This window comes from Myotis nattereri, assembly GCF_964212035.1.
Source record: "Myotis nattereri genome assembly, chromosome: 1".
Taxonomy (NCBI): Eukaryota; Metazoa; Chordata; class Mammalia; order Chiroptera; family Vespertilionidae; genus Myotis; species Myotis nattereri.
In genome coordinates this window covers 74,007,227-74,024,164 of record NC_138075.1, presented here as the reverse complement: position 1 = coordinate 74,024,164, position 16,938 = coordinate 74,007,227, and the positions used below count along the sequence as shown (strand labels likewise).

General features: G+C 40.7%; 1 protein-coding gene across 1 annotated transcript in view; it reads right to left on the bottom strand.

Moving 5' to 3' along the window:
* The window catches only part of RYR3 (ryanodine receptor 3), a 548,626-nt gene that overhangs the window by 380,712 nt on the left and 150,976 nt on the right, over positions 1-16,938 (bottom strand). The gene's annotated exons all lie outside the window — the stretch shown is intronic.

The window sequence follows — 16,938 nt, the reverse complement described above, 5'->3', positions numbered from 1 at the left end:
TGTCGATGGTCAGAAACAAGGTTGACCTCCGTGTACACTGGTATGATTTCATCTTGCATAACTCTGCGTGAGGCTGAGAGGAAAATATTTCCTTACCAATTCCTCCATTCTTGCACCTCCAATCTATTCGTCCATACCCTCTATGCACCATCACTTGACTTTGATATTCAAGCCTCAAAAAGATGCCAGGTGCGGTTAAGTTAAAGGAGTAACCAGAGATGAGCTGGTTAGAGCTTCCTTCTCAGCTTCACTCTCCTGTCCTCTCTTTCACCCCCATGTCCCCTGGTGTTAATGTTTGTCCAGGCAGATTAAATGGGAACAAGGTTTTATGAAATGGTGTCTGCACTGTACCTAGCCATATGGAAAGATAAAACCCTTCCATCTGGTGGGAAGATGAGATTCAGTAGCACCAGACTCCAACAGAGGTGTCTGCTGGTGCCCGGAGACTGGTCAGGGGCCACAGGGATATGAGAGGAGCCACAAACCACAGATGAAAATTATGTATGAAATGAAGATTGAGAGAAGAAAAAGTTCTATGCTTTTGCTAGCACTGGAATGTCACTGCTCATCATTAAATTGAATCAGTAATAAATTCCAGTGCCTCTGCTTACAGTGAAGTCAGAATTCGTGGTCTTCATTTGAACTGAAACAGAATAAACTCTAGAACATCACTGCTTTCAAAAGGTGAACTCAGTGAAACCTCTGAAGAGAATAAAGGCTTTCCCCAGGTGGAGTCTCCCCCAGATCCTAGAATGACCAGAAGTAATACCATCCTCCTAAGGGGCATGGGCATTGTGGAGTGCTTTCAGTTGTCAAAATGATTGAGAGGTGCTACATGCATTGCTAAGTAGGGGTTGTGCGAGTTAAATGGTCTGTACTGCAATCTTCAAAACATATAATTTTTCTGTCCAAAATGTCAAGAGGACCCCCTATTGAGAAATATTAAATATCTAACACCTACACACAATTCACCGTAAAAAAAACAGGCATTTGCAAAATCACAGAAGCGTGATTGTGAACAGACTTTCATGACCTGGTGAAAGTCGAAAAAGTTTTCTCTTCAGAATTTGTCTAAAGAATCTCCTTCCATGATCTCATTTCCCATGCCCTTTCCACCCAAAGGAGCCCAAAATACCTTGGTTTGACCTTGCACTAGCTGCCTCGAGCCTCTGTGTCTTCTGAAATGTACCTGCCCTATAACTCACATCCTCATAACCCAGGCTGCCAATCAGCTAATGCAAGAAACGAACCTGCCCTGGCTCACTAACCACTTGCTGAAGAGCAGTCCAGCACAAGTCCTTCCCTAGGTCATCACTCAGGGTGACACGCAGATGGGTGTGGGACTTGGAGCCAGACGTACCCTCTCCAAACACTCTCACTCCTCCGCACCTGCTGTGTCCGGAACTGTATGCTCAGTGCTGACCTGGCTGCGGGCACCGCCTGGAGTGGCAGCCTGTACCAGACAGCAGCTATTAGCACCACAAACTTTTAAGAAACAGATATCTGGACCCTTCAAGTGCACAACACTGAAATCTTTGCACCGCAGTTCCATTTGGAAACATGAGATGAGTTAATTTAACCTCATTTCTTCTCTCACTCATTGGTAAAGCACAGAACACAGCCTCTCCAGCGACCCGTCTACCTAGTCTACTCATTCTTGTACCAATGTATACTTCCTCTTCAATGATCTACCTTCCGTTCACCCTTTGCTTTAAGCCAAGCCAGGGAGTTCCAGAGAGTACCATTTCCAAGGAAGCCCCTTTAGTTGCAAATTCTTCCATATTTGGTATCACCCCAAAGACTGTGTTCTCCCCAGTGTCAAACTCAGATTGTACTCTTTTACTCAGGTGCAAAAACTCTTATATTTTTAAGTAGGTGAGAGCTAATCTCCACATCTTTGGAAATTTATCAACAGCCTAGTTACCACTTACCTGACACTTAATGGCAATTAAAAAATTCTGGTGAAAATTTTGGTTAATAAAAAATATTAGTCAATAAGTTTATGTAGGTTTCAAGTACACAAATATATAATACATCACCTATATATTGCATTGTGTTCACCAACCAAAGTCAAGTCTCCTTCCATCACCATATATTTGACCCCCTTTACCTTCTTCTACCTCCTCCCACCTCCTCTTTGCCTCTGGTAATCCCATACCGTTGCCTGTGTCTGAGTTTTTGTTTGTCTTATTAGTTCAATTGTTGTGTCCTGTTTTACATCCCACATATGAGTGAAATCATATGGTTCTTGACTTTTTCTGAAGAATGATATATTTTTTGATAGAGAAAATATCACAGCTCTGGGGGTTTGTTCCACTAAAAATCTATGTTTTTTTTGTAATATATGTTTAGTTTGTGTGAACTCTGATTTCACTGGAATAAGACCAAAACATGTTCCCTTTTTTGTAGTACCCACAGCAGATTCAACTCAGTCAATATCAAATGACTACACCTCCCATCTATAAGAGAAAGAGAAACAAACTAAAAAGAAGAAAGCGCTAGGTCCGAAGGCACAATAACCAGGAATGCTAAGACCTTTCAAGCCCATTCCCATCCTTAAGGACGAGGTGTAAAAATCTCTTAAGTCCCCAGGAAACAATATCTCTAAGATCACAAAGGTTCTTCTGCTTTCTAACAAGGAATTCAAAGGTCCCTGACTGAGTTTTAAGGTGCCCCCCACCCAGTTGAGTTCTCCCTTCCACCTCCAGCCGTATCTCTCCTTCATTCCTATTACCTTACTCCTTACTGTCTCCCAAGTAAGTCTTGCTCTGCCTCCATAAAATGCTGCCTCTTGAAAACCCCTCCATTCCTTTATTCAATTCTGTATTCTCTGGTTTTCCTACCTTTCAGATGGAGCCTTCCCATGTTCTCTTTCTTCTGCCACCTGTAAATATAAGAATTATCCAAGAGTAGGTCCTTGTCATTTCCCCTTAGCAATCTCATCCATTCCTTAGGCTTCCAGTTTTATTCTCAGGAGTTGTTATGTCATCTTTACCTCCAACCTGGTGATAGTCTAAGGTTCCAAACCTTCACCTATGCTTAACTACATCCATGGACTTGCGAACACCTCAGTACATCCCAATGCACTGACAGGTTTCCTTTGCAGTCTGTTTTTACACTCCCTATATTTGTTAAGGACACATTCAACCTCTCAGCAACCCAGACTCAAACATCATCTCCTGTCTCTGGGTCTTCTTCCCTTCCTCCTATAGCAAATGGGCCAGGGGAAGGAGAGACTGGAGGTCTAAAGACCAAGTCAAGGCTTTTACAACGCCAGACCATTCTTCCTCTGATTTGTTGCCAGAGACATAGCTCTGACCTTATCATTTTCCTGCTGAAAATCCATAATGGCATTCTCATCACTATCCACATAACAAATACAGAATTCTTAAACTAGCATTCGAGGGCCTTCACTTTCCTACCTGTTCCCCCAACTTCTTCCCTATAGAACTCCTTGGTATTCTCTACCTCCATACCTTTCTTTACTCATGCTATCTCTAATTCTAAAGCTGCCCTGATTTGCCCCTTTTTTTTCCCATATTCATATGTTAACTATCCTCCCAAGCTTAGCTCAAATCCCACCTTTTTTCATGAAACCCAAGCAATCTCTCTTCTCTGAACTTTCATTGCAATATTACCAGACTCTTGCATTAGGCTTATTTACATGCATGCCTTATCCCCACTAGATTCTCTGACAGGCACTGTACTTTATGCACAACAACCTATTTAAGCTTCAGAGAAATACTATTATACAGGTCCATTTGACAAACAGGGAGCCCTTACAGAGCAGTTAAGTAACTTGTCTGAGAGCTCATGCAGTCCATGTAGTCTGTATCCATGCTCTCTCTCCTGCTCCTCTCAGCTGCCTCTGTCACCCTGGGAGGCAGGATCCACATCTGGTTCATGATTACACTTATCAGATTTCTCACTAGCATAATAGTTTGTGCACATTACACATACAATTGTAATTTATTAAATGGGTGTATTTTTACCTTGTAATGCCAGTTAATTGTAAACTCTGTTAGAGCAGACAACTGCTTCCCCATCCAAGCTGGGAACATAATGTTTGGCAAACACATGCTGGCTGATTGTGATATGGAATAAGAGTAAAATAAGAGATTTCTCCACTCTCAGCCATATAACAAGAGTTATTATGGAAAGGGTCACTGTTTCATTGATGAGTCAGAAATGAATAAAAAAAGAACAGATGTTGACATAAAAAAGTAATGAGGAATAAGCACTCATGGGTTTTGGAGTCTATTTCAAACATTTTTAGTCTGTTGCTTAATTATTATTATTGATAATGATATTAACTATTGATTCTATATTGGATACTCTGCTGAGATGTCCCCCTAGATTGTTTAATATTCACAACAACACAACTATTTTAAGAATGAGGAAACCAAAGCTCAGAGGAATTAGGCAATTTTAGTGAATGAATATTTAATGAAGTTATTATGTGCCATCATAGTATGTATTTCAGTGTAATCCTTACAATTGGTAGGTACTAATATATATACTTTCAAAATGGAGATAAAGAGATTGAGGTACAGAGTGTACCACACAGCATGTAAGTAATAGATCCTGACCTTGAACCTAGGACTGTCTTAATTGGAAGCCAGTCTTTCCCATGGTGCCAAACTGGCCCTCTTAACCCCAAGAGACTGATCTTCACAGTAAGTCTGAATTCATGTCTTCCTGACTCTAAGGCATGGTGATGGTGCTGATAAAAATAGATAGTTCCCAGCCCTCTCACATGGCCATACAACACTGCAAAGTAACCCAACCACAGAGCGCAATGCCAGAGAGAACTGCCAGGGAGCTAAAAATCCTATAAAACAACATTGTTCTGTGCCCAATGACTAAAATACTGCAAAGAATGAACATCACCCTAAAATTTGTAGCTGAGGGGGAAAATAATTAAAATCCAAGGTATATCGTATGTCGGCATCCCTCCAAGCTATTCAGTATGCAAGCACCAGCTATTCCTGTTATAGATTCAGCTTATGATGGTGTTGAGTGATTGTCCCTGGACATGAACATACAGCCTTTGGCTCTCTTTGCTTAGATTTCATATTATTATCACAGGTCAACTCTGACAAAGTAAAGCTTTTACTATAGCCCTCCTCTAGTTATAACTTGAAAATGAATGGAACTTGCCTATTCTATCCCTATTGCTTCTTTCTTGCACCCTGGCTCATAGCCCAAGGCCAGAACAAGCATATTTGCCATCTCTGAGTTGACGGCTGGGGACACCTTGGTTCTCTCTCTTCTCTCTGGGTCATTTGTAAAGAACTTTTTGGAGTAAAACAAAATGGCTGACAGCCCTATTTAAGGTAGATCATTCGGCAGCTGATGACAGCCCTATAGTTAGATCTGCACATCACTGGTACCAAGAAGCTTGTGAGCAGGGAGCACATGGGACAGAGTGCAGGCCAGCAGATTTCATGGCCCACATTTAAGTGCAGATATTACTGCAGAGGAAAATCCATAGCCATTTATTGCTTTAAAAAGGGAAGATGTGTCTTAGCCACTCATCTTGAACATCAGGGATGATTTTAGGGAACTGATGCTAAATTATATTTAGCACATAACAAAGACATGAGTGAAAGAACTCATTCTAAGGTTTTACCCAAAAGCACCTCTTGAAAAAAAAATAAGGGCTTTCGGATGATGAGACTATTTATCCCCACTTTTTCACAAGGATTACTGACACAAGTGGCTACTTGTGTATTCTAAATAGCAATCATTTTGACTATTTGCTTCCTTAGATTCTGAGCTCCTGGGGATAGGAGCCTCTCATTTCTCTGTGAATCCTCAGTGCCTAGCATAGTGTTTGGTACTGAGTAGAAAAGCACAAAAATTTGTGAAAATAATGAAAGAACTGTATATTTTTAAAAACAACTAATACAATTAACAAAATAATTATGCATCAAATTGCATAATAAAGATCCTTTTTCACATTTTCTTACTCATAGTGTCTGGGATGACAACATGGAAATAGTCGGGATTACATGAAGGGATCTATTCTACCCTGTTTGCTTCCACAATGACACGAGACACACAAATGTTCTTCATCTAATTTAAAAAATGATGAAGCCAGAGGTTATAGACAAAGGAAGAGGCTAACTAGTCCATGTCCAGTTCTCAGAGACTGACAATATATTGTGTCCCTGGGACATCACTAAAAATCCTTATTGTTTTTGAATTGGTCAAAAATTAAGAGCGGTTCTTTGCTATTCATTGATTGTTGCAAAATTTAGTGAAATAGAAATTTCAGAATCCCAAGAGACAAAGTTGATATACTCTATAATTCCTTTCTTGTTTAAATACTTTACTCATTTGTCTTGTAAGGTGAGTATACTTTCTTTTGCTTTTCCCTCCTGTATAGTAGCAGCTCCTTCCCAGTGTCCTTGGCTGGGTCATCCTACTTCCCCTCTTCAATGCTGAAATAGTGCTCCAGGGCTACTCCTCAGGCTTCTCTTTACCTGTACTGTCCCCCTGGTGATCTCATGGCTTTGAAAACCATGTGTATACTGTTGACACCCAAATTTGTATCTTTTGCATAAATTTGCTCAAACTTCTCTGAACTCCAGACTCATTATTTCCAATAGCTTATTTAACATCTCTATGTGGGTGTCTAATTGACATCGCAAGTTTATATGTGCAACATCTGACTCCTGATCATCTCTTCCAAGTATGTTCTTCCTGCAGTCTGTTCTATATTAAGACATGACAACTCCATTCTTCAGGTGGCTCAGGAAAAAAAGATTTTTTAAAATTTAAAACATCTTAGAGTCATATTGACCCCCTTTTTTCTCCTCCCCTCACATCCACAAATCCTACCCATTTTCTACCTTCAAAATACATCCAATTGGATCACCTTACGTCCTCTTCACCACCACTTGGCTCCTGCTATCATCTCTTATCATGATGATTGCAATCACCTCTGAACTTGTTTCCCACTCACATTTCTTCTCTACACTTTATCCAGAGGGAGGTTTTGAAAATATAACTGAAATCTTCACTACTCAGAACTCTCCAGTGGCTTCCCGTCTTACTCAGAAAAAAGGCAGAATTCTTTCTGGGATCTATGAGGTCCTAAAAATATGCCCACTTTCCACAATCTCTCTTCCATCACTCTTTTGCTTGCTTAGCTTCAGCTGCACTGGCCTCCTTCTAGGAGCTCAAATCTTTGAAGCATGACTCTTCTTCAAACCCTTTGCCCAGAAGGCTCTTTTGCCAGATACTGGTAGGGCTCCCTTCCTCATTTCCTTTAGGACCTGCTCAGTGCCTTTTTTCCCAACTTTACTTACTAAGAATATATACTTACTTGTTTCTTATCTCTCTTCTCCTTTATTAGAACATAACCCTTGTGGACACTGTTTTGCTCACCACTATATCCCCAATGCCTAAAACAATGCCCAATCATGGTAGGCACTCAAATAGTCACAGAATGAAAGACTAGTCATTTTCCCCCCTATTAAATACAATGCCCACAAAAATTTATGAATTCTTTATACCCTTTTATTTCTTTATGGGAAGTGACCAAATAATCCTCAGTCTCAGCTGGAGGGACCCACAGCCTGCAGGACCCTTTCTGCTCCAGCAACCAGAGGAAGGTTCTGTTCCCTCTTTATACCTTTCCCCATCTCCAAGATGGCAGAGTTTGGGGCTTGATTATAAAATTTACTCAGTCTCTCCAATGGATAGGTCCCTTTGGAACTTGCAGGGAAGCGAGCTAAGAGATACACATGCCTTGCCCTAAATTGATTAGAGAGACAAGCAGGTACTAGGGTTTACATATGTAACCAATTCCCTGTCATGTAGAACATGCCCTTACCTGACATGGAAGAATTCAGTGGCCTACTACATGTCCTTCTAGAAGCAATGGTCAATTTGTGAAAATTTTCTATTCTCATAAGATAGACAAATAGTGACTTGGTTGGTACCAAGGGAATTTCAGGCCCATAAGATGTTTTTCTTTTAAAAAATCAATTTCTTCCAACTGCTACAAAAAGGTTTTCTATAAAATTGTAATATCAGCATTTTGAATACGTCTCTCCCACCCAATGAGAACACATCAGGTAGTGACCACACCTAGGTGCATGCCCACACACCTTTGGTTTCTTTCTCCTTTAGGCATATCCTTCAGGGTGAGGAATGAATGGGGAAAAATACAAATGCAAATCACAATGTTCCATGTCTAACCTCAGAGGTGGCAAGGGTTGATAATAAACTTACAGAAGGAAAATTCAGGTCTCAGGATCTCACATTGCCCTGAACTTGATTTTATAAAGGAGACTTGACCAGGAAGCTTCAACTTCCCAGTTTCATATTATAAATGCTGATGGGTTTGCACTGAGTCTCCACCTTGATGCAATCTAAGCCATGTGACCCCATAAAGACACAAAGAGCATTCTGTTTCTATCACAGCACTACTGAGAGACCTTGATGAAACTGCACAATGATGCTTTTATTTTTATGTTATTAGATCTATTCTTTATTTTTAAGTAAATTTCCTTTACTTTTATCAATGGTTCTGGGACCTTTGGCTTCTAAGTTGAGGCATAGTTCCATGCAATTCACCTGTGACAGCCCACCCACTTGTAGCCTGATCTTCTGACAATGCCTATGCTCATGGGAGTGAGCCATGTTACCATCTGCTCTTCTTTCTAGAGAATAAAGTAAGTCTTGAGGTTCATTTTACTTATATAAGGCAGTGCCTCAGGCAGGGTACTTTTGGGAATTTTCTCCTTTAAGATTTGTAGAAAAAAGAAATGAAACGAAAATACGCAACATGTAGGACACACTCAGATACTCTGTGTATGTGCATAATCACTCCAATTTACTGAAAGCCAGAACAAAGCCTGCAGCAATTTCCACACAAAATCTAATAGCTATGAACACTGTGCCTTTTTCAAAAAGAATGCTGATAATATTAGTAGATCTTAATGAATTTAATGGGCTGACATTTAGATGGGTAAGTCTTTGAAAACAGATCACTTAAAGGCAAAAGACGTGTTTTTATAATTTAATGGTACATAAAGCCATATGAACTGTCCAGGACTCATTTCTTTAAAAACCATCCATTTCTTCCAGGTCTATTTAGAACTAAGTCATACATATGAGAAGTATTTGCATGCCTACTGATGTTCCGGATTCTGTCTCAAGACCTGGGGTACAGTGGTGAACAAGACAGGCCAGGGATCTGTCCGCCTGGAGCTTCCCTATTCTTTTTGAACATGTGGAGTCAAACTGGCTTGTGGTTTGCAGAAATGATATAATTGAAGACCCAAAGAATCTAAGACAAGAGACGAGAATGCAGGGATGGATGTCTGAGCTACTTCTGTTTCCTCCCTGACAGTTTTTCTGCCCCCGGAAGAGTTCTCCTGTATATGGTTCTATTAGAGGTGTCCCCTCTACATAGTAACTCTTGGATTTCTTGTCTAAATCCCTCTTTTCCAGAATTCTTGTCTCTATCCCCAAATCCAGAAAAAGGATTTGTTTGTCTTGTATCCCTAATGCTTACCAGAAGGCAAACATGTCACAAATGCTTGTCGATTGAAAGGAATGAAAGTCAGGAGAAAGAGTGGATCAGAATGTGGGTCAAATCTAAGTGAAAATCTAAAGACTGAGTCCCCAAAAGCCGGGACTCAAAACCAGACACTGCCAGGGATCCTAGGTCCTGCATCATGGGGTGTCAGTGGACCCTGGAAAGCCATGCCTATTTCGGCTGACAGGACTACTCCTCAACACCCCCTGCTATGGCTGAGCTCAGGGCTTAGCTCTCAGTCTCATACGGGGTTAAGTAGGCTGTTGTACACAGCAACTGCCCACACTTGAGGATTAAAATTCCGCCAGGCTTTCTATCAGGACACAATGAATAAACCGCACAAGGGAAGTTGTTTAAGGGCAGGCCTTTCAAATATAAAGAGATTGCACCAGGCACCGGTTTAAGCACTTTATATTTCATAAAATCTTCAAAATCTCATCAAATTAGTTATCAGCATGCCCACTGTTGGTGCCCAGGGCAGGCTGCCCCAAGACATCCCCCAATGGCATAGTGATTATTCAGAATTAACATCCCTGGAAAAGCAGCAGGAGTGGGAGGAGCTCTCTGACTCTCCTCTGTTCCCCTAAATGCAGGACACAAATCTGCCACAGGATAGGTGCCCTCCCTGCTTCTGAGGGCTGAGAGACAACCTCATCAGGAGAGTTAAAAAATCCAGAGTCAAAAAGCCTATAAAAACAAACCTTGTAACACCCTCACTAATTTACTTCCCCAGCCCAAACCTTGCACAGGTTCCTTTCTAATGAGCAGCAACTTTTTTTTTTGTCTTGTCAATTTCTTACAAATTTCCTGCCTTTTTGTCTAAAAAGTATTAAAGGCTGCCCAGTTTGATCATTTCCTTGAGTCTCATTTTATGATGTCAGCGTCTTATGATTCTCCCACATGCACATATTAAATTGGTTTCTCTCCTGTTAACCTAGTCTTGTGTCAATTTTATCATTTTATTATTAGTCCGTCTGTAGGACTAATAATAAATTAATCCTTCATCTCCCTGACAGTTTTGATGAGCCAGCTAGGAGAACTTCTCAGCTGGAAAAGTGCATTTTTTCTGAGACAACTGCAGCTAAGAGATCTGGGTGTCTGACAATTCAGCAGGCAAACAGGTAAGCTTTTCTTACCTTCTTTAGCTCCTAAGATCTTTATCTGAGGGTCTGGTTTAAGAAAATAATTTCTGTCTCTTTCTAAATTTAGACTAGCAGGAGAAAACATTGGTGAAACTAGTTTCTTAGTCAAATGCAACTCCAGTAAAGATTTGGTTTGATATTCTCAAGATCCATCCATGTTATTTGCAGATGCAATAGTTTATCTTCGATTCCCTGTGTTTTGAAACAGCCCCCTTATCTTTCTTAGGCTAACTCTGGCAATGAACTTTTGGATCTAATGAGGGCTGCATCCTTTGCATTCTTATGGGATGCCTCTTGTGTCTTTGGTTAAGCCATAAAAGGTCTATCGGTTTGAGTCGCTATTAAGATGAATAAATCATGTCCCTGAATGGCAAGAGATTGATCCTGAATTGGAAAAACTTCAAAATTGAGAAGAAAAAAAAATCTTTAAAGAGGTATCATATTGATATAATGGCTAACCATTAAGACTCTCTTAATAAAATTGAAGGACAGAAATTAAAACAAAAATCAAAGTTGACTCATCTCCTTTCCTATTTGCCCTCTGACATTTGCAGATATTTGTAAAAAAATCAGGACACTGGAAGAATAATTGCCCAGTACTTAAAAAGAAAAAGGGGGTAAAATGATATAACAGTTTGACTTAAAGACTCTTTAACAAGATAAAAGAACAGAAATGAGATTTCAAATAAAAATCCAACATAAATTCCTTAAAACATACACACACAAAAAACAAAAATAAAAAGCCTTCCCAAATAGCATTCTACAGGTAAAGACAGTTCAGCGAGGCTCTGATATGTTAAGTGACTGAAAGGAGTCAGATGGCGATTTTTTCAGTCCATCCATTATTCATTAATTTATGAAGTATTCATTAAATGCCTATTATATACCATGCATGGCGAGGTCCTGAGAATACAAAATACATCAAAGCTAGAAAGTGGCTATTTAAATCCAGTTCAGTGCAACTTTAAAACCTAAGTTCTTCCAACTATACTGAAGTTCCTCTTGTGATGAAAGTGTTTCAGTAGTTCCTATAATTGACACTCACTACCACCACTTAGCGATGCAGCTTTTCAAGTTCTCACCTTATTGAGGGGCAGGGGGAGGGCTCCAGCTAGTTGGCTTTAATCAAAGAGGCACCTTCCTCTTTCTTAAATAAAAGATAAACACTCAACTGTTTCTCAATGTTCTATCAAGTGAGCACAGCCCCTGGGCCATTCTCTCTGCTCCCCTCCCCAATCATAGCCACGCTCCTATCCCTAAGCCCTGCCATAAAAAATTCCTGAGCAACCTCTACATCTTATGAACAGATGAAGAAAACGCAAGTGTCCTCCTGCAACAAAAGTCTTCAGAGCTCTTGGCCAACCCAAAAGCTAATAAAAACCCAATAAAATTAAAAGCATATGAGATGAGGTTATTCAATTAATTTAAGCCTCATTACTTGATTCATTTTGCTACAGAGACTAGAAGATACACCAGATCCTTCAGATGAAAAGAAAAAAAAAGAATAACTTCCAAACAGCAATGTCTGGCTCTGAATCCTTACTTGCAATAATTTCCATCTCAGTCATGTTTGGGGAAGCGTTACTCTCCCTATGGCTACATAATAATTCCATGAGATTTACATATTCCATGAAATTTGGAGCAAAGCACCTGGTCTAAATCCATCAAGATTGCTGTGGAGATGCCCTTTGTCCAGATCTGTGTGGTCCATCTGATGATAAGTATCCACTGCTTCTTTAATGTTATTAGCCACAGAGAATACAGACCCCAAGGTCCTCATGCACCTTGGCCCTCACAGGCCTACCATCTCCCAGGTGGAGTATATGGGCAGGGTTGTAGGTCTCTGCTACCTGTGAACCCCCCACCTTTCCCTCCATCCTCTGAAGCAAGGTTTGGCCACTTAGCCTCACACTGTCCAAGCCTCATGGTCCATTCGCCACTTGGACCACCCAAATTTTCACCTCCATGAGACTTTGGAAAATAAGCCTCAGCTCCAGTCCAAGATAAAAAGAAGTCCCTGATCTCTAGGACACAAAGCACTTCTTGTCTTGGGGAGAAAGCAAAGGAAGAATTAATTCATTTTTATTCTATATTTTTCCCCAAAATGCTCTTTGATGAGTTTCAGGCGGACATAATAAACCTGGCTCTACTGGAAAGCAGTGGGGCTAAACCCCATGTACACATGAGAATCCTTGGGAGCACTTTAAAAATATACTGATGCCTGAGCCCCACCCCAGTCCAAATGAATGGGAATCTCTGGGGAGGGGTTCTGGGTGCAGGTAATTAAGATCTCCCCAGGTGACTCAGGTCAGAGGTAACAGCTGGGGAAATCAGAGTAGGCTGGCAGATGTCTTCTACAGGTATGGAATCACAAAAAGACACTTCAGTTTTAGATGTAATAAAAGGAAAATAGTGGGGGAAAGATCAGGTATGGTCTCAGTTCCTATTAATCAAGGATCCCAAAGAGGCCACTATTGACTCAAGACCCTCCAATCACCAAAGCCTATTCCATGTGCATGCCCCTTATTAGTTGTATTCCTCTAGAACAGAGGTGGGGAACCTTTTCTCTGCCAAGAGCCATTTGGATATTTATAACATCATTATCGGGCCATACAAAATTTTAATTTAAAAATTTGCCTGATATATTTGGTCAGACATTTAAATAACTCACCCCTAATGCCTTGGCAAAGCCAGACCAAATGGTCCATATGGAATCATAGAATGTTTAGGGGAAGAGCACCTCAAAAGTCATTAAAATCTAAACCTCATGGGAGTTCATCTATAAATGTCAAGAAATTCATATGCAAAGCACCAAAAGATACATAAAAACCAACTGAGACCAGCCAGTGTGGCTCAGTGGTTGAGCATCGACCCTTGAGCCAAGAGGTCTCTGGTTGCATTTCCAATCAGGACACATGCCTGGAGTGCATGCTCAATCCCCAGTAAGGGGCATGTAGTGGGTAGCCAATTGATGTTTTCTCTCATTTATGTTTCTGCCTCTCTCTCCCTTTCCTTTCCTCTCTCTCTAAAAAAAAAATCAATAAAAATATATTTTTTTAGAAAACAACTGAAAACATAAAATCAAGATGTAATACTATTTTGCACACTTCTCTTTCCAATGAAAACTTCCCTTGTCATGTGCTTGCCTGCTCTGCCTATAATTGTTCATTAACTAGTTAATCCTCTTGGCATTCTGCAAGATCAATTCTTTAATCTTTATTAGTTATTTATTCCTTTGGGATTCCCAGCAGAAAGTAAATTTATTATTCACCTGCAAATATGGGAAGGATTAATGATGGAAAATGGTAACCATCTATTATCCACTGTGGTCAGAACAAGACAGGGTAGCCCTAAAAATATATCTGAAGAGATTGAAATAAGATAGGAAAAAGGACTTACTGAAAGTGAGGGTTAAACGCTACCATAAATTATCAAAATTGGATTGCAGTTACTTACAAACAATACAGAACTATCTTTTCTGGGATTTGTAAAGTATCTAGTGATTAGAATTCTATGAGAACACATTCTATGAAAATACCCATTAAAAAAAGATTACTTTTGGTCCATTTACCCAACTTTAGAGTTTTGAGACTCATGCTCCATGAATGCATAAACTGTGTTTAATTCTCCCTCTACTCTGTTTAGCATGGCATTATGTGCACATAAATAGGTAATAACGTATTCTTACTGCTCTTTGTTATAACAAGGTAGGCTGTTTTGCCTAATACTTTTTTCTAGAACCAATATCCGGAGAACAGAATCCCGGGCCTGTTCTTTGTGACAATGTAACCAAGCCTTAGCCATTTGTTCAATGATATTATCTCTGCTCCTACAGCCAATTGCTTACACTCCATGTTGCCACCAACCTCCTATTTGTATATCTGAGGACATTTTCTGACCCTGTCTTCCTGACCTCTCTATGTGACAATGGACACTAGCGATACCTTCCTTTTCCTGGAAATGTCTTCTCTTCTGTCTTCTAAGGGAATGCACTGATCTCCCAGTTGTCGTCTTCTCTTCTTACCTTTCATTCAACCTCTGTCCTCAGGCCTCTGCTCTATTCACACTATTTACCTAGTGACTCCATCAGAATGACTAGTTTCAACTCACACCTCCTTCATGGATGACTCCTCAATCTCTCTTGTCTGAGCACCAGATCTCTATGTTAGAATGAAGGCTGCTTGTTCTTCTCCATTTGGATATCCCTGACTCACTGTGAGTCAATTCATCCAAAACTCATTATCTTCCCTTTCCCAGACTTGTTCCTTCTCCACTCCCTGTATGGGTGACAGGCATCATCCTTCACCCACATACCCATGGCAGAATTCTGGAAGTCATCCACAGCTCCTCTTTCTTACATATCCAATTAAAATTTCCTTTACTTTCCCCCTCCTCCCCATTCCCATTGCCCTTACCCCTAGAATTGCAATGGCTTCCTTACTGAGCTTGGCCTTCTGTTTCACTCCTCTCCATCAACCCTGCATGCTCCTGACAGAGTGATATCCCCAGAAGACAAATTTGAGCATCTCACTCCAGTGCTTAACAGCTCAAGTGGTTTGCCCATAACTCAGATTTTGTGGAGAGAATTCAAATTCTTCCTCTTCATCTGGCTCCTGCCCTCACCTCCACAGCCTCATTTCCTACCTCTCCATCCTTAGCCCCCCAATGACTCCAATCCTAACCTTCAGCCCGCTGGAGCTAGTAGCTGAAGTGACATGCTTTTCTTTTACCTCTAAGCATTTGCAAACACTGTTTTAGCCTAGATTGCCTGTCTCTATCACACTCCTCATTTTCTAAGCCATCATGCACTTCACCTAATCTGGAAAGGCCCATCACACACTTCTGTAGTACTCTCTGCAGCTTTGTCTGCCTCCATCTGTTGGCTGTTAGATCACTGAAGACAGGGAATATATCTGATTCATCTGTGTGCCTAGCACAAGGCCTTGCACAGAGGAGGTGCCCAGTAAATTCCCAGTGAATGGATGATGGAGCTTAGTTGGCCCAGGGTCTTAAGATTAAACTCAGCATGTTACACTGATATAGTCACAGTTTAATTTCTACCTTTTAGTATTTAGACCAGGTCATTGGATGGCAAAGTAGGTGGAAAGAAAAGGCCAAGGTTGCATGCAATGGAGTAACAGACTGATTTAAACCAAGTCTTACAAACGAGTGTCTCAGCTGCCTAGTCTGGCCAGTTACAGGCATACCTCGTGCTCCTTCACTTGCTTTCTTGTGCATCACAGATGTGGCAGTCTTTACAAATTGAAGGCAGTACCCTTCAACAGCAAGATTACAACTTGCTTTACTGCAATACTCACTTTATTGTGGTAATCTGGAACCGAGCCCACAATATCTCTAGGGCATGCCAGTACTTTGACTGAGAGTGCTCGGCAGTCTAACTCTGGTTTCTTTGCCTCCAGTCTTCTCTTTGCTGGAAACTCCTTGCTGTCAGAAGCCCTGTTTTTCAATTCTCCAGTATCTTCACTTTGTTGAGTGAACCCCAACCTCGGAAAGAACCGAAGGACCAGATGAGGTGATGTCCCCTGGCCTTAAGTCAAATTCCCATGATGCCTGTTCAGATTCTGACTTATTGCCAATTTTCAGGGGCAATTCTATCCTCCAAGCCTCCTTCTGACAAGAACCCAGCAATAGCTCATTCAAAATGAGTCACTTGTTTACCTAGAGACCCTCAGAAAGAAGACAATGGAAAGGAGAAGCCAGTCAGACTCATTCCTTTCCAGCTGAGTCAAAGGGTTAATCATTTGTGTGCTCCTTTATGTGCAAGTTAAGCATATGTTTGCCTCTCAGCTATGAAGCTAATGCTTCCTTTAGCAATAACATCCTCATTTCTTTTCCTTTAGGTAAAAATTCATGAGCTCAAATCTGTGTGACTATTGCAGAAACACAAGGACAGTGCAACACCACCTGCTCATTTTCCAAAAATAACAGGGTCTGTGATATAAAGACAGTCAACATCTGCATACAGATGCACATTTTTAGGAAGGCTAAATTGTCATTGTTTTTACTAGACCAGTTAAACCTAGAAAATTATAATATGCTCTACTTGAGATTTCTGCCTTTTTATGGACAAGCAATTAACATATAGGACTTTCTCATGCAGGCCATCACGGGAGCAGATGCTGTCTACCACTAGAGATGTTATATGTTTTACGGAGAGATTGCTCTAGAGAAGGCAGCTATAAAAGGCCCCCAAACAACTAAAGGTAACCACTAACAAAA